Source organism: Leptonychotes weddellii, chromosome 14 (genome assembly GCF_054177405.1).
Source record: "Leptonychotes weddellii isolate Sample4059 chromosome 14, ASM5417740v2, whole genome shotgun sequence".
NCBI lineage: Eukaryota > Metazoa > Chordata > Mammalia > Carnivora > Phocidae > Leptonychotes > Leptonychotes weddellii.
The window spans coordinates 33,032,390-33,055,576 of record NC_138382.1 but is presented as its reverse complement, the minus strand read 5'-3'; the positions used below and the strand labels follow the sequence as shown (position 1 = coordinate 33,055,576).

The following is a 23,187-nucleotide window of genomic DNA, read 5'->3' as shown; positions in this document are numbered from 1 at the left end:
CTTACTTCCAAATTGTAAACTCCTGAACAAGTTCCGTATATTTGAAATCTGTGTTACCCCTCTGCTTCTAATATAATGTTCTATGTTTTATATAGCATATAGTTTTAATATATTTTAAATGCATGACAGATACTGTTTTAAGTATCATAATATATACTTATATTTTAATATTTGTATCCTGGCATATATATAGAAACATAAACATATATATATATACATAAAATGTATAATTTTAATGATTTACGTGAGATAAATGTTCAGTACACGTCAGCTTAATGAATGAATTTGGGGAGCTGCTCGTGGAAGAATAGGTAGTATAGATAGTGTGGGGAGTTTTGAATGACAGCCAACAGGTTTTAAGGACATATTTGGTAGGCAATAGGGAGTTTTTGAAGGTCTGCGAGCAGATTCGGATGGCATGGGTTTATAACAGTCACTCCAGAGGGGCTCATGAACCCCCCGAAATGTGCACATATATTGCAGGTATGGGCATCCTTCAGGGGAGAAGGTCCAGAATTCTAATGAGCTTCCCAAAGATTTCCATGAGCCAAAAATCTTAACAGTGGGTATGATAAATTGGAATGGAAAGAAAGCATGGGGGCCAGAAGAGCTGGAAGAAACCGTGGAAATCGTGTGCACCAACCCCAATGGACTGGAACTCAGGAAAGTCAGGTTTCCGCTTTCAGAACAGAGGATGAATCTGAAATACACATGGGTGGTTCCTCTTCACCTTGTTTCATCCAGGGCTCACATCCAGGGGCGTGCAGTGGTGAAATGTGTGAGTAATAATTCCCTGAGCAATGGAACGGACTAGTAGAAATACTAGTTCTTCAAAGCCAGGCCCCAATTATCCACCCACATTTCTGGGAGACAGCTCAGATTTTCGCTTAGTGCCTGCCTCCCTCTTATTCCTCTTATGTTATTTCCTCTTCCATTCCTCCAAAAAAAACAATTCCCAGTGATCCACCTGTGGGTGGGGACTCGAGTTAATATTTTACCAAGAAATTATCACAAGTTCCTCTTGTCTACCAGCTAAGGGAAACACACCTCCTAATGTCCAATGTTTAAAGAACCAGAATTTCCAGTAAGTGCTTTTTCCTAAGTCACAATTCTATTACTAAAAGGAAACCTGCATCCTGCCCAAACCTCAGGCAAGATATAGGTGAAAACTTAAGTGGATGGACAGATTTTACATCTTGCACCAGCTCAAGCAAGACACTCAAATGACACCCTCTTCGGGGGCCTGGGATCCATGGGATTTAGCAGGTGCCTCTGCGCGTAAGCAAATAATATCCTGGGGCTTTTCAGGACCATGGGGACATAGCGCGGACCTATACACGAAGTGGTTCCCAAATGGTCAGATATCACAAAAAGAGACTTTCTGCCCCCATTCTCCTGCTTGCCTGCAAAAGAGATTATGAGCCCTGGAACAGCTCTGAGGAAACTTGCAAAACAGGTAGAATTTTCTTTGGCGTCTACTTTTCCTCCTTTCTGCCTGCACCTCACTCTCGAGCTTTCCTCTCTCTCTTACCTTCACTTCCGGATATTCAAATTATCTACAATGGCCCAGAGCTCCTAATTCAGGTCCATTTCTCTCTCTAGCCTGTCAGTGTATTCAGCCAATTAACATCTATTTAGAACCTATTAAGCATCGGGCACTGTGCTGATCCACTGGGGTATCAGGATGGTTATGACGGGTTCCTGCCCTTGGGACAGAATTTACCCCACTGAAGAGTTTGGATTTCAGCTTCTTAAATTTGGTCGTGTGTTAGAATTACCTATGTGCTTGTAAAATATAGAAACTGTGTTCCAGTGGGTGGCGGTAGGGGGTTGGGGACGGCAGGCAATCTTTGATATATTTTTAAAGCTCCACAGGTGATTTTGCCCCCAGGCCAGATCACGAAAAGGTGGAAGTCACTTGAAGAATTCCGGTCACAGGAATTATGAACACTTGCTCAGATCTCTTCGAGACCCAGAACATTATGCTGTTCTCCCAGCCCTCTGGGTCCTCCTGTTATTCTCCATAGAAACCATCTTCTAAGTTCTTCAAATTTCATTTCTGTGCAATTCATGAGTAACATGACCCTTGCCCAGTTAACAAAAGTGGATTTTTCGCTCAGAGGAGATAGAGGTGTTTAATTGAATTTATTTTTCTCCCCCAAATAAATTGCTCTTTTTATCACATATCTATTACAAGTATTCCTTCATTGGCATTTAGCACTATAATTCAATAACTCCCAAATATCAGTGTGCCTAAAACTTACTTGGGGTGCTCACAAGCAATGCTTTCTTGGTTCCACACCTAAGGAGTATGATTCACTGAATTCAAGATATTCTTGGGAATCTGAATTTTTCTACCTTTTCGTTATAAAAATTTTCAAAAATATAAGCAAGTTGAAAAAAAATAACACCAAGAATACCTGCATAACCGCCACTTTAACTCAACAATGGTAGACATTTTGCCGTATTTGCTTTATCTTTCAGTTTGTATAGATTGTGTATTTGTGTGTATTCACTCCATAATTTTAGACTGTTGAACCATTTGAAAGCAAATTGCAGATCTCATGACACTTCACCCTTACTCCTAGAATGAGGATATTCTTACTTAATAAGGATAGTATCATCATCACTGCTAAGAAAATGAAAAGTATTTTGAAAATCTCATCTAGTCATTTCTATTTTAACAAACGTCTTCTGGATCTTGTTCTCTCTGTCAAAATTACAGAGGTTGAAGTTTCAGACGTTATGGTGGGTCCATAGAGGAGGTCTTTGGGGAGCAAGCGGGACTTATGGGACAACCCAAATAAGTCTTGAGTTAGCTCTGAGGTTTCGCAAATCAGGGCAGACATCTTGCCAGAATGTTTATTCTGCTTGGCACAGAGTCTAAGAGAAGCCGGACAGGTCACGGAGCTGCTAGAATGCACTCCCCCACACACTAGTTTTAACTGTAAGAAAGCTGAAATATTCCTTCCTGCCCTGGGAAACTTCAAAAATAATTCTCCCGCCTTCATTCTTACAGTAGAAAGTTGAGTGGCGAGTGCACCAAAGGGCATCTAGAGCATTAAGGACACACCTAGCTTAAAGGGTAAGATTTGCCTCAGCGGAAATGATCAGTGGAATGATTCCCTGCTGTGACTCAAGGGTTAACATTGTGGCCCAGCGTCCTGCTTCAGGGGAGCTGTAAGAAATAAGGATCATGGGAGTTGTAGTGTGATACGTTTCCAGGCTCTCTAACACTGTCTCCATAAAACAGCATCAGCTGCTGTTGCACACAGGGTAATTTTAACATGATTTTTTAATATTTACAGGGTTCCTGTAAAAGACTTCGTGATGACAGTTGGTGATTCCCGTGGCAATTAATGAATGACAGCACAGCTGTGATCAGATTGCTTTAGGAAAGAGTCTCTCAGAATGCTGGCTTTCACAGATCCAGGCCTGGGATGATTCTTGGGTGCAAAATTTTCTAAACCTAAGGTTGACCCCATTTGATTATTGCCTCCATGGCTCTGTAGGGTCGTATCTCCAGGTTCTTCCCAAACAGCAATAGTGGAATACGAAAAGGTGGAGTGAACAAGGAGGTTGCTTGCTAGAACAGGTATGAGCCTGGGGATGACTTTTTTTTTTTTTTTGTAATGCAGTTACAGGGAAAGTTACTCCTTGACTAAGAGAGCAAAGAACAAGATTATCAATAGAAATGGAGTGTGTGTGTATGTGTGTGTGTGTGTGTGTGTGTGTGTGCATGTCTTTGAGTTTGGCAGGTATTGTTATCCAAAGCAGCACAGGTATTTAATTAACCCAAGATGTGGTTAGTGCATTCTAAGTCGTTAGTCAATTTTTCTTCGTTGCTTCCACTGAATTCCTCCGTTATGTGTTTGCTGCCCCCACGCTGTTCATCATGACCCTCTGAGCCTGAATGGCCTATGGAATTTTCTCCACCAGCTTTATATTCTGTAGCCAGCTAAGTCTGAGGCTTCCTGCTGTGACCTCTGCAGTGAAAGGATGAAATGTCAGGTGGCCTCATTTTTTTCATCTGCTACATGTAGATACCAAGAACCCAAAGCAGATTTGTGAGTTAGGATATTTGGAAACCAACGGGAAGTTAATTCTCCAAAGTGTTTTAGAGCCATAACATATAGCAGAAAGTGCTATTCTTATTACCTCTGGCACTCAGGTTTTTCTAGAAGGACTCAGATTATTTTATTCCACTGGTCAACATTATCTCCGCATGAGCCATGTGGGCTGTCTCTTTTAGAGTCTTCATCTCCTTTCCTGGAGCTGAACATGCCCCCTTTTTCCTTCTCCTTTCTGAGAGCTCAGCATGTCTTGCTCTGGAGTCTACGTGAAGATGGAGGCCATTGAATTTTCCCTTTTCTCCCCTTCAAAATATCCCATCTGCTCACCCTCTGGCTCTTCTTTTGTTTCTGACTTTGAGAATTAAGTAACTGTTTCTTCTCCTACCAAAGATAACTCTCCTATTTGGATTTTTGATTCTACTGGTGCCCCTGCCCCACACTTTGTTTAAGCTCTGAATTCTTTTTTTTTTTTTTAAGCTTACTTATTTGAGTAATCTCTATACTCAACATGGGGCTCGAACTCATGACCCTGGGATCAAGAGTCACATGCTCTTCTGACTGAGCCAACCAAGCGCCTCTAAGGTCTGCATTCTAACTTGTCTTCCTCTTCTATGTTTTTTTTTTTGTTTTTTTTTTTAAGATTTTATTTATTTATTCATGAGAGACAGAGAGAGAGAGGCAGAGGGAGAAGCAGGCTCCCAAGGAGCAGGGAGCCCGATGCGGGACTCGATCCCAGGACCCTGGGATCATGACCTGAGCCGAAGGCAGACGCTTAACCATCTGAGCCACCCAGGCGCCCTCTTCTATGTTTTTTAAATATTTAGTTATTCGAGAGAGAGAGAGAGAGAGGGAGTGCAAGTGAAGGGAGGCGCGGGTGGGGGTCGGAGAGAGAGAATCCTGAGCAGAATCCCTGCTGAACATGGAGCCCCACACCAGGCTCCATCTCACCACCTCAAGATCACGACCTGAGCCGAAACCAAGAGTCAGATGCTTAATCAGCTGAGCCACCCAGATGCCCCTTCCTCATCTCTATTTTTATGTCTTAGAGACAAACCAGCCCCCCGCCCCCCCATCCTCACCATCTCTTTGGCTATTGTTTTTATAATAAAATCTCTCAATGAAAATCTCAATCTCTTCTCTTCATGCAATGAGGTCTCAGCATCATCAAAATGACCCTGTTTTTAATATGTCCTTTACATTGAACCGGGGTAGAACTTATCATCTTTCTAGACCCGTTTTACTTCTGTCTTGGATCTCTGTTAATCCCATTTACTTAAGCTATTTTCTAAAAACACTACTTGTAAAAATTGTTCTTAAAAGCACATTTTCTTTTTTTTTAAAGCACATTTTCAAAAAAAAAAAAAATAAAAATAAAAGCCCATTTTCCTTCCACTTTCTACCTCAATCCACATTTCTCCAAAAGATGAGGGATCGGAGTGACCTACCCAGAGCATCACTTCCTCCTGTGTTGGAAGAACCCATGTGTGAAACCGCTGAGTCTCATTGCTGAGAATGGCAGCTACCTTCGGACGGAGAAAAGGAGACCCTTTTCCTGAAGAGCCCTGACTTTTGAATTCTGACGATGGGTGGCTTTCATTATCAAATGGGTTTGCTAAAACTTAATCAGCCAAAGACTGCCAGGGACAAGCCTGTAACCGGACAAAAATCAGATTTCTTGCCCTTCAAGGAGGGAGGGCTCTTCAGAGAAGTACCACTAGACAAGTAGGAGGGGTGAGCCCAATATCAATTGGGCTTTCACTGAAGGATTTTGAAGATGGTCGAAGGGGAGCAGGGATCAGTTTTGGATCGATTGTTATATTGAGGTGGGATTAGAAAAAGAGGGAACTAATTAGGAATTGGGTGCTGTCGTGAGGTGAAGTTGGCCGAGCATTTGGGTATCCCCAGTAATAAATGAAAATAGCAAGTGGTCTGAGGCATCACTGGTCAGTAATCACCCAAAGAGGGGGTCATTATAGTAATTTATATCTGCCGCGTGACCTTGGCAGAAACAGTGTTTGCTATTAACTTGGCAGCTGGCTTGACCTGTGTCTCTCCTCCCAGCCTGATTAGTGATGGGGCTTCTTTTCTCTTTTCGGTCCCAGTTGATTTTCATGCTTTCAATTCCAAATAAATTTTAACTCTTTCAGTGTCCTGGATTCTAAATTCACCTGAACATTCACCAGGATATGTTTTCTCACCGGCACTTAACGAACTGTAAGGATTTTGAGTTCATCTTGATTTAGCTTAATAGAAACCTCTAGAGCAAGAATCAAGCAACCCTAAAAAGTTGAGATGAAGCCATGTGGCTTTACTCATAGGTTTCAATTTAGGATATGGAGAATTTTTTTTTTTTTTAAAGATTTTACCCATTTGAGAGAGAGGGAGAGAGAGAGCACAAACAGGGGGAGGGGCAGAAGGAGAAGGAGAGGGAGAAGCAGGCTTCCTGCTGAGCAGGACTTGATCCCAGGACCCCAGAATCATGACCAAAGCTGAAAGCAGACGCTCAACCAACTGAGCCACCCAGGTGCCCCTATGGAGAACTTTTTAAAATGTTCTACTGCTCTGCATTTTGATGATGCCATGGCACTCACTAATAAAGTCTTTCTAGGTTACCTTACTCCAGAAGCTTATATTGGCTCCTCATTGGAAATAGCGGTGAATCTGAGGCTCACCATGATTTGACTCTATTCTACCTTTTGATTCTCTTCTCTATCTTTCCATGTATTTTACTTTTGAGCCACACTGGATGGACTGCCGTACCTTCATGTCTCCATGCCTTTGCATACCCTTTCCCCTATGCTGGAGGGATCCTTTGTCCCAAAGTCCTGTTCTTATTTGCCTGATGCAAGAACCTTTCTCCATGAAGCCACTCCTGAACCACTCCGTTGACACGGCTAGGTGTTTCTTTAGCACTCCCAAATGTGACTCTGCTTAGCATTGCTTTTGTTCTATCTCCTAAGCACGCAGTGATTTTTAGAGTTATCTTTAATATCTGAAAAAAAGTTTATTTTACCTACTCTCCATATCCTAAAGCAGATTCTTAACCTGATGTTCGTGACTTCATTGTGGTCCTCTGGAGGCATGGGAAGGTGGGGCAGCTTCTGAAATTTTATTCATAAATATATATGTACATGTTTATATAATTGTGTGTATACACACGCACTTTGTTGGGAAAGAGGGTCCCTAACTTTCACTGGATGCTCAAAGAGATGTGTAACCCAAAAGAGGTTAAGAACAACTCTTAGAATATTAGACTGTTCTGGAATGGGCACTCTGCCACTCAAACAGATGGGGGAGATGACTATAAGCAACCAAGAAATCATGAATGTGCATCAAATGTGGGTGCTTAGGGCATGGTACCCAGCTGGGCAGGTGGAGAACGCCATCCACCCAAAGCTGCCAAGGGCTATTAGCCAGTGTTGATTAAACTCTGGACTGCACTTGCACTGACTTTTGGAAATTGCAGTCAAATCCAGTCCTCCCCAGTCACGGCACAGAAGCACATTAGTTGGCTGAGTTTATCCACATAAATGCCCTGACTGTGCCTTTGTGGAGAAGTGAAGTTGGCAGTTGCAGCAATGCTGCTGGTTCTTGCCTACTTTTTCAATTCCCAGATAAATATTAGTTTGATTAATAATCATCTTTCAGCTAGTCACAGGAAGGATGAAGTAGACTAGAATTCTGGAGGGAGAATATAGCAGATATATCTTCTCTCCATCCTTACAGTGAATAGAAAAGCGTCTCAAAAAAGATTACATGATGCCATATCTCCCTTACCCTTTCATTATGAAACAGGAGTCAAGTATATGGGTTGCAACATAATACAGTCATGCTTATGACTTGACAGTGTAAGGGACAGATAGGCCCTTGATTAGACTTAAGTGCCCATGCTAGAAAGATCATGATTTTGAGAATGGTTTTCCTTCCACTTCTCTCCTTCCACGTCTTATTTAGAACATTCTCTGTGAAATGGGCTTGGCTGATAAGAGACAGGTTAACGCATGACAAAGTGCATGAAAAATACATATACTTCCAATTGTCACAGCATTCACGTGCCACTCAACTAATTCTCATTTTGGTACTTGTTGAAATCATTTGCCAAAAAATTATTCCTTCTCACAATAGTATACTAAAAGAGAGCAAAATAATATGCAATTCAGGTACTCAAATTTTGGAAGCAAAACTCCACGTTTCTCCTATGCCCAAAGTGACGAGTTATATTTCCTTCCTCCCTTCCTTCCTTTCCTTTTCCTCCCTGCCTTTCCTCCCTCCCTCCTTCAGTTTATTTATTTGAGAGAGAGAGAAAATGTGAGTGGGGAGAAGGGCAGAGGGAGAGAAAGAATCTCAAGCATACTCTGCACTGAGCCAGACATGGGGCTCCATCCCACAGCCTCGAGATCATGACCCGAGCAGAAATCAAGAGTCTGACACTTAAAGGACTGAGCCACCCAGGCACCCCTGTATTCTTTCTTTCCTTCTTCTCTTCTCTTCCCTTTCTCTTTCTCTCTTTCTAAGATTTTATTTATTTATTTGAGAGAGAGTGAATGAGAAGGAGAGGGCGAGAGAATTTGAAGCAGACTCTGCACTGAGCACAGAGCCGGACATGGGGCTCAATCCCACAACCTCGAGATCATGACCTGAGCCAAAACCAAGAGTCGGAAGCAGGGGCCCCTTTCTTTCTTTCTTTTCAAACAAACCAAGTTACAAAGATCCTACTACATAAAATGCATTATGAAAACCAAAGACAATTCTTTCAAAAGCAATTGTCACAGCCTCCCAACCTAGTTATGCATAAATGGAGGAGCTGATTTCTTAATCTGAAAGGCAATAAAACTTGCATATAGTCAAATCAATCCCAATCATTGAATTCCATTGGGGGTAAAAGACAATATTTCAGGTCAGTAGCTCTAAAACTTGAGTGTGCATTAGAATCACCTGGAAGGCTTGTTAAAACACTGATTGCTGGGCTTCACCCCTGACATTTCTAATACAGTAGATCTGGGATGGAGCTGGAGAATGTGGATCTCTCACTAGTTCCCAGGTAATGTTGATGCTGCTGGTGTGAGGACTATGATAATCACTGATGTAGGTCTTTAAGGCCCTAAGGTGTTTGTAATTGATTCATAAATCGGAACACAACATGTTTAAAAATACCTAGCAATACAAGGTAACATATGGGTCCAAAATAAGCTTCATGTGTGTGATATAAGTACGGTGGTGGGAGAGTACTCTGGGCTGGTAGGATTTGAACTGACTCCCAAGTTTGGATAAAGATCATCAGAGAGGAAGACGAAGGGCATCCTAGGAAGGGTAAACGAACCAAGTTCATTTGAGCTAAGACTGGAGAGGTAAGTAGAGACAAGTTTGTGAAGGGCTTTCAATGCCATCCTATAAGTTCGGATTTTATGCATCAAGTAATATTCTTCCATCCACACATTATCTCCTCCTGTGGCATACAGGCACCAAGATTTAGCGCTACACGACTCCAAACACTGTAGTACTGTATCCAGAGTACTGTTCGGGTTAGGTGAGGGAAGAGAGGGGAGTTTTAGTATGTCTCTGCTGTTTGGTAAGATACCAACTTAACGCCGGGAGGTGGATTATTTACAATGTTGAGTCAACTTATTTTTCCTAGGTTGCAGGGATGGGAAAGCTGACAACTTTCGGTTGTCTCCTTAAATACGGAGTAAAGCTTGTTTGGGTATGCATTGAGGTTGCCGACAGGACTAGGCAACATCTCAGATGGCCGGGGCGACTCTGGCTCTTGCCGCATAGAGGGTCTGAAGAGGCAAGACCACGCACTAGAATCCAGTGCCTTTTAATATTTAAGGTGCCCATGTAGGAATCACCTGGAGATCTTGTTAAAATGCAGATACTGATTCAGCAGATCTGAGGTGGTGCGTTTCTAACACGTTCCCAGAGGATGCAGATGCCGCGGGCGCACTTTGAAACAAGGTACCAGGGGACATCCAGAACGCGTTAGCGGAAGACAGAGGCCTGCTGGCCATTATCCCTGAAGGAGGAGGGATACTTGCAGTCCTTACGGGAAGGCCCCTCTGCGGTCCCCCAGAGAGCGGGACGGTGAGGGTGTGGGGACAGAGAAGGACGGCCCGGGCACAGCTGGGAAGGTGGCAGCGCGGGAGGGCGGAGGCGCCAAGGTGCGTCAGGTACGAGTGTTCCGGTGACGGCGGGCCCGCGCCGCACGCGGCCTCGGGCCGCGGCGCATCTCCTCCCGCCCGCGGCGCGCTTTCTGCTCTTTCGGCCCTCGGCGGCTCCCATCGCGGCTCCCGGGAGCCGAGCGGGGACGGCGGCGGCCGGTGGCTCCAGCGCGGGCGGGCGCACACCCACCCCGCCGGCCCCGGCGCTCCGGCTCCCGGAAGCGGAAGGGAAGCGCGGCCCGGCCTGGGCGACGGCGGCGCCGGAGGAGGAGGGGGAAGAGCGGCTGGCGGCCGCGAGAGCAGCGGCGGCGAGAGGCGAGCCTGCCGGCGCCGGTGAGTGTGTGCAGGCGCGGGGCCGGCGCGGCCGCCCCCACCCCCCCCCCTCCGGCCCCCGCCCCGCCGGGCCCCCGCCGCCGCCGCCGCTGCCCGGCGCCCGCCTCCCGCCGCCCTCACCTGGCCGCGCTGCCGCCCCGCGCCCTGCCCCTCCCCGCCCCTGCCCCCGGCACCTGCGCCCCCCACTCCACTCCCTCCTCCGCCCCCGCTCCGAACCCGGCTCGCCCGGGGCCCGGCGGGTCTCAGAGCAGCCGCCGCCGCCCGCCAGCTCCCCCTTCCAGAACTGGGAGTGGGGGTGGGGGTGGGTTCCTGCTCTAGCCGAGGTGATTTGGGGTGGGTTTTTTTTGCTTTTGCTTTTTAATTTATTAAATCTGTGCCCTGAGTTTCTCGCCTGTGAACTACAGTTTTCCTCTCTGCAGCCCCGCCCGGAGACCTGCGCAGGGATCCCGGGTTTATCTCTGTTATCGCCGCCTTTCATTCATTTCCAGATCACCGGCGCGAGGCTGCAGAGGACTAGCAGGAGCGGAAAGAGTTTGCTCCCTTATTGACCTTCTGCCTCCCTCCGCCCAGATCCAAGAGTGATTCTGAGAAAATGGCTTATGGATGGCAGCAGTTTGCACTTGTTACCATTTACTATAATAAATAGGTTGCTGGATTTTAAGTGGAGAGTCCATTTAAAGTTGTGGTTTCTCAAGCTATATTTGGGTCACATTTTAAAATCCCTTGTGAGTCAGTGGAGGATGGCTGTATCTCTAGGGCCGAGAGAACCTGACCGGTTATTACTCGAAAATATTGCAGTTATAGCAGTCCATAAAATACAAGAGGAAAAAAAAAATTAAGGTCATTGTGGGTGGGTCATAAATCATAGTGTAAAGTTACAGCCTAAAAGACGAATAAGGATAATTAAGCGCAAGTTAAAAAAGGTGATGTGTCAGATGGATCCTCAGCCTAGGATGCTAATATGTATGTATCCTTAAAAAAAAAACACTACCTTCCTTGTAAAAACAGTAATAACGAACCATAATAGTTATTTGATGACTGCCTGGTATGTGCCTTCCTTGGCTTTTTGTGCAATGTCTTGTTAAATCCTCCCATTTCTTTAGATTTTACTTATTTTACAGATAAAATCCAGAGCAGTGTTTTATGTTGCTTTAGTTGTTGAACCTCTTAATGGCAAAAAGATTTTTGAGGAAGAGATGAGGTGAGAAATCAATTGGAAAGAAGGAACCAAATGAGATTTAGTGTAGTGGAAAGAAAAACTAGATTCTAGTCCCACTGCTGTCACAGTCTAGCTGTAGGGTCATGGATAGGTCAGTGATCCACCCTGTTTTCTCATCTATACAACTAAGGAGTTAGGCTAAATTCTTTAAGGCTCGTTTTAGCTATTCCATACCTATTTGGCATATGCTACGTTTGTAATTAATTTAAAACCCTTTAACATGTTAAGAGTACATTTTAAACATATACCTGAAGAAGTATTAGGAAAATTATATCAAAATATAACTAAAAAATGTATATTCTATACTTTTGGAATAGTATTTGGTGTAGAATCCCTCATTTTGGTTGTAAACCAATGGGATCATAATTAGGTCCCTTCAAATGGTGGTGATTTCTGTTAAATGTAAAATACTTCAGAAGCTGTAGTTGGAATAAAAGAAATAGAGCATATTTTAAATAAAATGATGGTAACCGTGTCACACTGCCTACCTATCTCTGGGGTGTTTTATTTAATAAAAATGTAGGTAAATGCATACATGTAACCATCAGCTTAACAGGTAGATTCTAAAGAAGGAGTGATCAGTGTGAATCATAAAATTTTTACTTATTTGCCAACTGCCTGATTTCTTTAATTCAGAGGGACTGATTCAGAACCTGTGGAAAAGTGCATGGATAAAATCATGCCCTGTATTAGTGAAGAAACTAATTGAGAAGTCTAGTATTGCCTCCATGGGGGTTTTTTTCTGGGATTGTAATTGAGTGTGAGTCAGTGCAATCTTTTTCAGCATAGAAGGCTACATGATGGTAGTGTCGGTATTAACAGGTATAACAGGGAAGGCAGAAGAAAATCTATCTTTATTACCAGGGAGTTTTTTCTAAAGCTGAGTTTTACTTTTATATTAAGGCATGAAGGAATTTTATATTGCTTTAGTAAAACATTAGGGCTCAGATTCAACTTTTCAAGTGCACTAAATATAAATGGCATTTTAACATCTAGTAGAATAATCAGTGCACTTATAGCTCTTATTAAAGCTGAAAAATGTTTGAACTATTTTGTATCAGTGAAAAATATAGGTAAGAGACAAGAATAAATGGAAAAAACCCTCTTTATTGTCAGCATAGTGATTTTTTTGGTTAAGAATCATTGGTAAATTTATGTAATGTATGGTGATTAACATAACATAATAAAATAAAAAAAAGAATCATTGGTAAATTGAATAAACCTAGTTATTCACAGGTGTGAAGTAGCACTGCTCTCATCGGTAGCTACCTCGCCAGAAATATCTTAGGGTGATAGTTTATTTACTTATTTCCCTCTTTTGATGTACCCTAGGGAAAAGACGTGACATTTTCAAAGTTTTTCTTCTGCCTTTGAGGCCTCCTCTGGCCCTGTGCTTTACCTCGGAGGTAGATTTACCTCATCCCATTTAAGGGGCTGACAGGGTATCTGCTCTCTTCATCTACCTGTTGCCACTTCCACAAAAGGGCAGGTTAGGTAAAAATGAGTATTTTGCCACTCGCTGATTAGTTTTATGTTAGTTCTAACTTTAACATGCTCGGGTGTGACTCAGCCAGGCTTCTGATTTTAAGCCTTTTATCCATAATTATGGAATGAATAACTTTACCTCCTGTAGGATTTTCAGCTTCAAGCAAGACGGAGTGATGATTTCTTTCAGTATTGTTGTTCTTAAACTGTGCCTGCTTTGGTAGAGCCTGGAGGGAAGGAAATCTGATTTAGTATTATTTTTTTTTTTTTTCAGTTTGTCTTGGTGGAGTGGGTACTAGAGGTAGGTAGCTAGTTTCCCTTTCCCCTTGGAAGAACATGTCAGGTTCATGTCCAGGAAACGCCAGAGCCTCTTCATTTCTGGCTTTTACTTTATCTGAAGGTTTTTTCTTGTGCTGTGTTTGAAGCAAAGGTTATCTGTTGCCTTCTGTCCCTACTCTACGTTCAACTTTAGTTCTCGCCTTTCCTGACTCTCTCCCACAACATCCCTGCCTTCCTCAGTGAAGATTCCAACGTAGACACTTTATACTGACTGAAGCAGGATTTGGTATCTTTAATTCATATCATCCCACACCTTCCAAGCTATTTTTATTTTCTGTTAGGGAATTCCGATGAGGTGTGTCACTGCAGTGCAATATTTTTAATAGAGGTATTAATTTACATTTATTTTTCACTCATGAAGCAGGTACACAGAGGAGCAATGTCTTATGTTCAGTTTTGCCTAGAAGGTAGTGATTTAAGGGCTTGTTCTAGAAGTGGGTTCTTGAAACCATTGGTGGTGCAAGTATGTTCTCCTTTGACACTTTGCCCACCCACATTTTCACAAAGTCTTCCTGGAGACCTCAGCATTGAGTCAAAATTCCCTACTTTGATTGTGCATTCTTCATTAGCTTCTGAAATCTGGTCCTGATTTGCTCGCAACTGTGTTTTAGTCCTTAACTTACCAGCCCTTCTGCTTTTCCTTGAAAGATTTTGGTTTACAGGTTTTAGTTCAGTCCGTCTATTTTAGATCAAATCTCTATTTTCAGTTTTCTGCTTGAAGAGACCCCATGCCAACACGTGCAAATAAAACTTCCCTCTGTGCTCATAGTATGATAGCAGCTGAAAGGCTGGGCTGTGGGAGGTTTCTCATCCCTGACAAGTGTTCTCAGACTTTAGTGTTAGAGGAAGTAGAGCTGGGGTATGGTTAGATTGTATCACAACTTTAAAGGTAGGGACCCAGAAACACTGTTTGATTCTGGAGTTTGCAGGATTAGAAGTAAAACTTACCTTTGTCTCTCTTCCTCTCCTGTCCCCCACTCCCCTTTAAAGTTACTATTTTGGGAGTTGCTTTTCATTTGTCAGGCAGTTTCTCATTTAAGCATGACAACAATTCCGGGAGTTATTTTTATCATCATTTTACAGATGGCTAAACGGAAGCTTGAAAAGAAACGGCAGCTTGGAGGCTGTGTCATAATTTGAATGTGGCTCTCTTTTTCATATCCCCACAAGATTAATTTCCTACTCTGTTGAAATAAACTGAATACCTATGTGATATTTTAAAAATTGAACTACCCCCTTGGCTAATTATTGGAGACAGCTATAGCCTGATACATTTTTTAATCTTTATATATATATACACACACACATATATATTTAAATGATTTATTTATTTATTTTAGAGAGAGAAAGAGCAGGAGCAAGGGGAGGGGCAAAGAGAGTGTGGAGCCTGATTCAGGACCTATCCCAGGACCCTGAGATCATGACCTGAGCCGAAATCAAGAGTCAGCTGCCTAATCATCTGAGCCACCCAGGTGCCCCTGTAGCTTGGTATTTTAGGTAGAATTATTTATCTTGGCCAATTTTCAGAGTAGATAACATCAGAAGTTTAAATATGTTTAAAAGTATGTAGTTGTAACTTCATTTTAAGGTGCAATTATAAGTTTAAATTTTATATATCCATATATTAACCGTTTTCGGAACTTTCTGTGGAAAATTTTTTTTTTTTGGTTTGCTCTGTGAATTGTTGATTATATTCTTTCAGACATAATGTTAAAAATATTTAATGACTTTATGACCTTTTATAGTTATAAAACTTTGGATATTCTTCATTATCCCAAATTTACATGGAGTTTTAAGCCTAGCATTGTTTCTGTACCTCATAGGTGAGATTTGATTCCATGATGTCGGTGATGCTGCTGAATTTGATAAAATGGGCATCCCGTTGTAAATGCTATGCTTCAGTGTAGCTGTAATAACTGAAAATGTAAAGTAGGAGTTTTCCTTGAGTCCAAGCCAGTGAGTGACCGGGGTTTGACTCATAGACGTTTGACTTGGGCTGTTACCTAATAACACTGACAGGAAGTACTGTCTTGCTGAGACATTAGGAAGCCACCCTGGAGTCCTCGCCATAGCAGATTATTGACTTTGGCCGTCTCAGACATTTTGTTGTACTGCATTTAATTCTGCTTGCGATTTTGTCTAGAAGAAGATGAATTCATTCATTTGCTATTAGAGTAGCAGCTCCTGTACTTTGTCATTCCATATTTTGTCCCTAAGAAATCAAAGGTGCGGGCAAGGAAAGCACTGTAAATTATCTTAGAAAGTGAAACAAATCACATTTGACAATCTAACAATCATGACCATAGAAAAATTGACGCTGGGAGAAAATCCAATTTAAAAAGTCTATAAGGGGAATGGAAATGTAATGCTAAGGATTTTGATACATTTCTCACATCCTTAGTGTGTAAAACTTTCCTTTTGCTATGGTAAACAGTATGCTTAAGAAACTCGTAACTTGTCCTTCATTTCCTGTCTTGGAGAATGGTACCACCGTTCACATAGTCCCTAAGCCAAAAACCTACAGTCTGCCCTTTGCTTCCAATTGATCACCAAGTCCTGTCAATTTTACTCGTTAAATTCTTAATCTGCCCCTTTCCAGCATGTCTCCTGTCCTAAGTATTCCTTCTTTACCCCTGCTCCTCCACACTCCCCTTACAAGTCACTACTGTTTTGGTCTTCCCACATGCCCTCATTTCTCACCTGGGTAACCAGTAAGCCTAGCTTATTTTATGTAGTCCATTTTGGAGCTTTATCCATCCACCCAAGTCCATCCTTCATAGTATTGCTGTTCTTTCCAAAATGTGAACTTCATCATGGCATTCTTCCGCCTAAAATCCTGCAGTGGTTTTCCACTGTGTTCACTGCAAAGTCCAAATTCATTAGCATGGTTTAACAGTGTTTTTCCCTCTTAGATTACTCTTTTGTTGTGGGTTATGGAATCCCTTTAGTGGGCTATGACCAACATTATATATTTTTATTAAAATGAACTAGGGTAAAATAGAATAACAGTATCAGAGTACATCACATGTAGTAAGGGCAAATATTTCATTAAACTTTTTCAATTATATATTTCATTTAATGAGTATAGAACATTCTCGTATCATATATTTCTGTGTGTACTGGTAATGTTACGAAATATATTTCTTAGAGGTGAGTGTGTTCGAAAGGTTAAACATGTTTTACCCCATTCTTCCATATGCAATGACTCTAGTAATTTCAGTTTACTTAGGTTTTCTCTGCCTGCTTCTATACTTTTGCGTATTTCGCTCCCTTGTTCAGAAGAGCCTCATTCTTTGACTAGCTAACTCACAGGTTTCACTCTCTCCAGAAAGCTTTTCCTGATGGCAACTCACCATAGGAAATACCTTTTGTACTACAACCTAGTATGCACGTAAATATTCCCATAACTGAAAAAAGTTCCATGAGCTAATACCCTTACTATATGAGATGCATTCCTGCCGTCTTGCCCTCTATCTCACCTTGTCTTACAAAGATGTTGATCTGGTCTGTTTACTAGTCTGTCTTCACTGAGGATGGGGCTCATCTCTTTTTTATCTGTATCCTGTGCAAAAGCATAGTATATAGTCAATAGATGCTAAGTGAATTAATAAAATACATAATCAGTGTATATATGTTATCTAGAACTCTTTATTATTGTTTAAGCTTGGACTGTAGAAACTAACTTTTATGGCTGATTCTCTTAATGGTTCATTACAGGAGGATAGCTTTTTTCCTTAAAATATTTCAAACTAAAACTTGCTTCTATTTTAAACTCTTTAGTTTATGTTTATCAATTGTGATGGGATAGTTCCAGCCTCACATCTTGATAGACATTACATTGCATTTTGTCTCATCAGTGATCTCAGAATCTATTGTCATTTTGTGATTTGTGGTTAGGAAGTTTGATGAAGCCCAAATGTTGGACATACAATACTAATTTGATTTTATGGGAACTGGGTGGTTTCAAAAGAGAGAACTTTCCTGTACAATGGTAATCAAATGCAGGTTTTGGGGGGATGGGGTAGGGTATGAAAACACAAAATCAGGTGGAGTTGATCTTATTTTTGAATTTAAAACTTTTGTAATTGACATTTTCACAGAATATTTAGCGGCTTACAATTTTTATCTTTGTAAGAGATCATTATTTGTTAAACCATTAATAGATTCTCATGGAGAACTGTTATTGAGGAGAGATCCATTTGCTGGGATGTAACTAAAAAAGGAATGAATCAAGATAAAACCTCTAAATGCAAGCACCAGAAAAATTACAACACATCTTGGTGAATTTGCAAGTGGTAAGTCTACATTTAATTTTACATGGGAATATGTTTCTGTATTATGTGGCATAGTGTCCTTAAAGTCTTATTTTTAGATGCATTTAACAGTTATCCATTTGCAAAAAAAAGATAATTGTAGTTACATTATGTTTATTTAAATTTTTTCATATTAAATTTTAACTAGATATTTCTTAAATAAGAAATTTCTTTTTCCATAGAGAAAAATAATCTGTAAGTAATACAAATTTCAGAAACACAAATCTGATGTGGCTTTACAGCTGATGCTTCTACACTGCATTTTAAAAAATATTAACTTTAAACGCACTTAATATTAGGTTAATAAATGTAGCGATAAAGAGAGCTTAAATGAAACATCTTGTATACAAGGTTGTAGTGTCTAATCAGAACCCCTAGGTAATCTTTATTTTTCAGTTGGTTGAAAAGAATTTAGAAGTACATATCTTTATTAATAAACCTAGAAGAACACATAATCCATACATGAGATGTGAAAGCTTGCTTTGCACTGCTCTATCCTTCCTCAGCCCAGTGATAACCACTCATGTTAACAGTTTGATGAATATGTTTTCTTCTATACTTTTTTCCCCTGTACATATATAGAAATTACTAATACATGTTTTTTTTTTAAAAAAAAGAATCATGTTATACAAACTTTTCTATAATTTGCTTTCCCCTGCAACATTTAATTATGAAAATTTTAAACAGAAGGGTTGAAAAAATTTTATGGTGTAACATCTGAATACCTATCACCTAGATTCTACAACTAATATTTTATTAAACTTCATAACATGCTCAACCATCTCTCTGTCCATCCGTCAATCCACTTTATTTATTTTTTTGATCCATTTCATAGTAAATTGCAGACATTAGTACATTTCCTCCTTCTGCCCCCTCCCTGATACTTCAGCCTACATATCATTAGCTAGAGTTCAATGTTGGTTTATAGGGCTTTTTAAAAGGTATATTTACATACCATGAAATGCACCATTCTTAAGTGTACATTTGCCGACTTTCGACACGTTCACAACCTGTGTATCTCAAATTCATACCAAGATAGAGATCTTTATGAGGGAATCAGAATGTTCCCTTATACCTTTTCCTAGTCTCTCATTATCCTCCTCTCCTCCAGGAAACCACTGTTAAGCTTTTTCTCATAACCTCCTTTCTTTCTCATAACCTCCTTTCTTTCATTCAACACTACGTGTGGATAGCCATATGCAGATTTAGATCTACCTCCTTTTTTCCTTTCTTTTTTTTTTTTAATTGCAGTAGCTTGGAAATAACTCTACACCTTGGATGACTTATAGTTTATTTGATCATTCCCCTCCCTCTTCATGAACATTGATGTTGTGCCCAATTTTTATGAATACAAAAAAGCACTGTGTGGAACACCTTGAATGTACATGTCCCTCCACACTCTGATGGGTACTTTGGTAGCTCTTACTAGAGATAAAACTGCTGGGTCAGATAGTTTGTCAAAGGGTCAGAGAGTTTGACTTTTTAATAGATACTGCTACATTGCCCTCTAAAGATGATTGTATCAGTTTACATGCATCACAGTAATGGGTGGGAGTGTCTTTTTCTCTGTGCTCTCTCATCATTGGGTAATCTTTCCAAAATTTTGTGAGTACCAAGGATGAAAAAACATACCTAGTTATTTCACATTTTCCTAATCAGTAATGATTAGCCATTAAATTTTTTTTCTTTGTGAATTGCTTCTCTGTGTATTTATTTTGTATGCCTCTTACCAGTCATATGTTGTAATGTTTTTTAAAAGGGATACTTTGTCTTTTAACTTTGTTTTTGGTATGTTTTAGGCCTCAGAAATTTTAATCTTTATGTGGTCTCGTTTGTGAAGGTCTTGTTTGTGAAGGTCTTCCTCATTTTGAGATTATAAAACCACTTGCTATTTTCTTGTACTAGTTTTGTTTTGTATTTGGAATTTAGAAGAGGAAAATCACTGTGAACTGAGGTGGCAGGAAAAATTTCATCTGGAGAATGAGATTCAAATTGACCTTGAAGTGTGAATTGAATTTAAATAGAGTAAGCAAAATGGTAGGGACATTTCAGATAGGAGGAATGAGAGAGGGAATGTTTTTTTCATATTCATGGAACATTCGTAAGACTACTGGCTGAGGTGGAGAGTCATATAAAACTAAGTTTAGAGAGAACATTTGGCTAGATTTCTTGTAAATTATCTTGGCTAATTTTTATCATTTTCTAAAAGCTGCATTTTGATTTTATAGTTTTTGGTCCTATAATAGTTTTCCATCCCTTTCTTTTCATAGTGGATTCGAGTATTCTTCCTGAGGAAAATACATGGTAAAATCTAGTGGCCTAAAAAGGCAAGAAAAGGTCATTTCCTCCTAGAATAGTTTGGACATTGTAAGTATTTATGTAGTCTAGTTTATTAGAGTTGAATAATATCTTTAAAAAAAAAAGTTGGTGCTGTAGTAATTTACATCATTAATGAAGTTAGTCACAGCACTAAAGTAGAGTTACCAGATAACAATCTTAAAAAATGTTGAAGTACCAGTATGTCCACTAGTTACATCAAAGTTTGAGTTATGAACTCACCTTGTAATATATAAATTAGCGTGTTAGAATCTCTGGCTAATGAAAGTATTTTACAAATGCCACCCTTAAGACCGAGTAGCAGCGCTGTGTTCAGTTTGGTTGTGGCTCAGGATGTGTAATAGTTTCTGTTCAGCCATAAGCCACGCCTGGGAGATATTAACTGAGTGGAGTGATCCTACCACTCAACCAGGTATGTATTGCTGGTTGTAATCTGATTTGGAGCTCTTCGAAGACTACTGTTTGCTTCTCTACAGCTAGCCATAAAGCTTATGTGGCACTAATTTTCACTCACCAGGTATTTAAAAAACAATTCAACATCTTATTTACTCATTGTTTTATTTTTCTATTCTTTGCTTGCTTTTCCTTGGGGATGCTTTTTCTTTTAGAGCCTGTTGTCTATATATGCTCACGTGCAGGAAAATCAGACACCTTCAAGTATGCTTTTCAGTATCTAGTATTCTTCAGTTGTGAGGAATCTCCTGAGAAGAACTTGTTATTCTGTGGTAGAGGAGGATACAAATAGAGTTCAGAAACATGAATGAGTGTTTGATACTTCTGCTGGCTTGAATGCTTTTCTGTTTCTAATATTAATAAATTTAGAAATAAGTAATGAAATTACTCTGTTCTCTGTGATGATTGGAATTCATAGTCTGTTTTTCAGTCCTGTCTGGAACTGAAACATTACAAGAAAGAAGGTACATGAAGTTAATAATATTGAACATGTTGAGAGACAGAGCCTTCTGTCATTTCTTTTGGCACTTGATGGTTGGCAAGACTGTAAAAAAAACATTCTTTTTAATGTTTCTCATTTTAGCTATGTAGACAGCTTATCATTTGTATTTGAGCTCCTTTAGTTTTTAAAAAAATGATACCCAGTAAATTAAATAGCATACTTTATCCTCTGTGACTTTCCTTCCTTTAATGATACTGATAGGTCTTGTAATTTTCTAATTAAAAGGTAATGAAGTTCAGTTTTTACTTTTTTAAAGGCCTAGGCACTATTCCTATTTTAAAATTCATACATAAGTACTAATTTAGACCATATCTGATTTAAACAGTTGGGTGGTGTTGCGTTTAAGTTCTTGTCTTTTTTTTTCTGCTGCTCCAGTATTTGCATGTTCTAAGGATGATAGGATCAGTGTATTACTTTAAAATTAGCTAATCCTAAATCTTTTTTTTTTCTTCTTTGTTCCGGTAGCTTTGTAGCTTTAAAGAACACTGGCAGGGCCTCTAAGGGGCGGCACCCTGAAGCTCTCCAACTGATGATAGTGAGGGATAGAAGATGAAAATCTCCAAGTCCTTCTTGACTCTTTCCTCTGTAACCCCTAGTATCCAGTCAGTTAGTAAAACATACTGGTTTGATTGTACCTGTTTCCTCAGTTGATCTCTTCTCAAACCTAATTTTGGCTTTTTTTTTTTTTTGGCTTAACTGATCTTTAATTTTATCCTAGACACCAGAGCTTCAATACTTTATTTAAAGTATAAATCTCATTATGTTAACTTCTTGCATCAGTAGCTTTCCAGTGCCAAAGAATGAAGTCTTAGCATTCTAACGTGGCATTTTTATGTCTTTCACGAGGTAGCCCCTTATTTCTCACCCCTCACTCTCCACTGCGAACTTTATGACTTATGATGGCAATTTGTAATACCTCCTACAATTTTTACTCTTGTATACCGCCTGCTCTTCTTTCTGTTTGCAGTATTGTTGTCACTTTTCTTTGCTTGGATAACTTTTACTCATCTTTTAAAGCTGAACTCCAATTTCACCACCTAGAGGAAGTCTTGCCCTAATTTAACTAGTCCCGATGCTCCTGCCTCTGGTGACTTCTTGTCCACATCTCTGGTGCTTAACAAGTTGTACTAAACCCATTTTTCTGACTCTTTTCCCCAGTAGACTGTTAGTTACTGTAAGCAAAGACCACATCTCATTCATCATTGTATCTATAATAACTGGTATGTTATGGCAGCTCCGTTAATAAATTTGTTGAACTGAATTCAACTCATTGCCCTAACATGGAAGTTTTAGGGAAGCTTTTGGATCAGTGGTTCCTAGACACCAGTGTGCTCTATCAGAGACACCTGGGGAACATTTTAAAACATTTTATTGGTTTTTGAGCTTTTGTTCCATAAAGAATTATGATTCAGTAGATCTGGAATGGGGCCTGGGAATAAGTATTTTTAAAAAGCTCCTCAGTCGATTCCGGTTTGCTGACAGGTTTGAGAAACCCTGTCCTAGTTTGTTATTGTATTATTCCATTTTATTTTATGTAAAAGGTGCCCCCTTGACCTTATAATTTCCTGTTTAAGCCTTATAAATTATATCTACTAAGGTAGGCATATATTTTAAATTACCTTTTTTGGTACCATAAATATAGAAGTATCAACTTTAAGTGTCTCACTGGAAGGTTGATTAGCATTTTGTTAACGCTCAGTGAAAAAAGCTCCATTTAAACAGGAGTCTTCTTGAATTGATAGTAGTAAGATTAGTTGGGCTTTGTTCTGTGAATTTAAATATTTTTGGCAACTTGTGATTACTTTCCGCTTTTTATTTTTCAAAATGATTAGGCATTGTATTGTGGTTTAAAATTAAAATAAATCACACAAATCTTAAGTGTACACAGCACAGTGAATTTTTACATATGTATATACCCATGAGACACCACCCAGGTCAAGATAGAGAACAATTCTAGCCCCTCAAAGTTTCCCTT

General features: G+C 40.1%; 1 protein-coding gene across 4 annotated transcripts in view; it reads left to right on the top strand.

Moving 5' to 3' along the window:
- Positions 1-9,854: 9,854 nt before the first annotated feature.
- ZDHHC21 (zDHHC palmitoyltransferase 21) overlaps positions 9,855-23,187 on the top strand; it is a 61,067-nt gene continuing 47,734 nt past the window's right edge. The window contains exons 1-2 of one of the 4 annotated variants that reach the window (XM_031040075.2): positions 9,855-10,028; positions 17,771-17,902. The gene's annotated coding sequence lies outside the window, so the exon portion shown is untranslated. Of the gene's footprint in view, positions 10,029-10,391; positions 10,565-10,725; positions 10,888-17,770; positions 17,903-23,187 lie in introns of those variants that run through there. The other 3 variants (XR_014139996.1, XM_081803000.1, XM_031040074.2) reach the window with 3 other exon arrangements.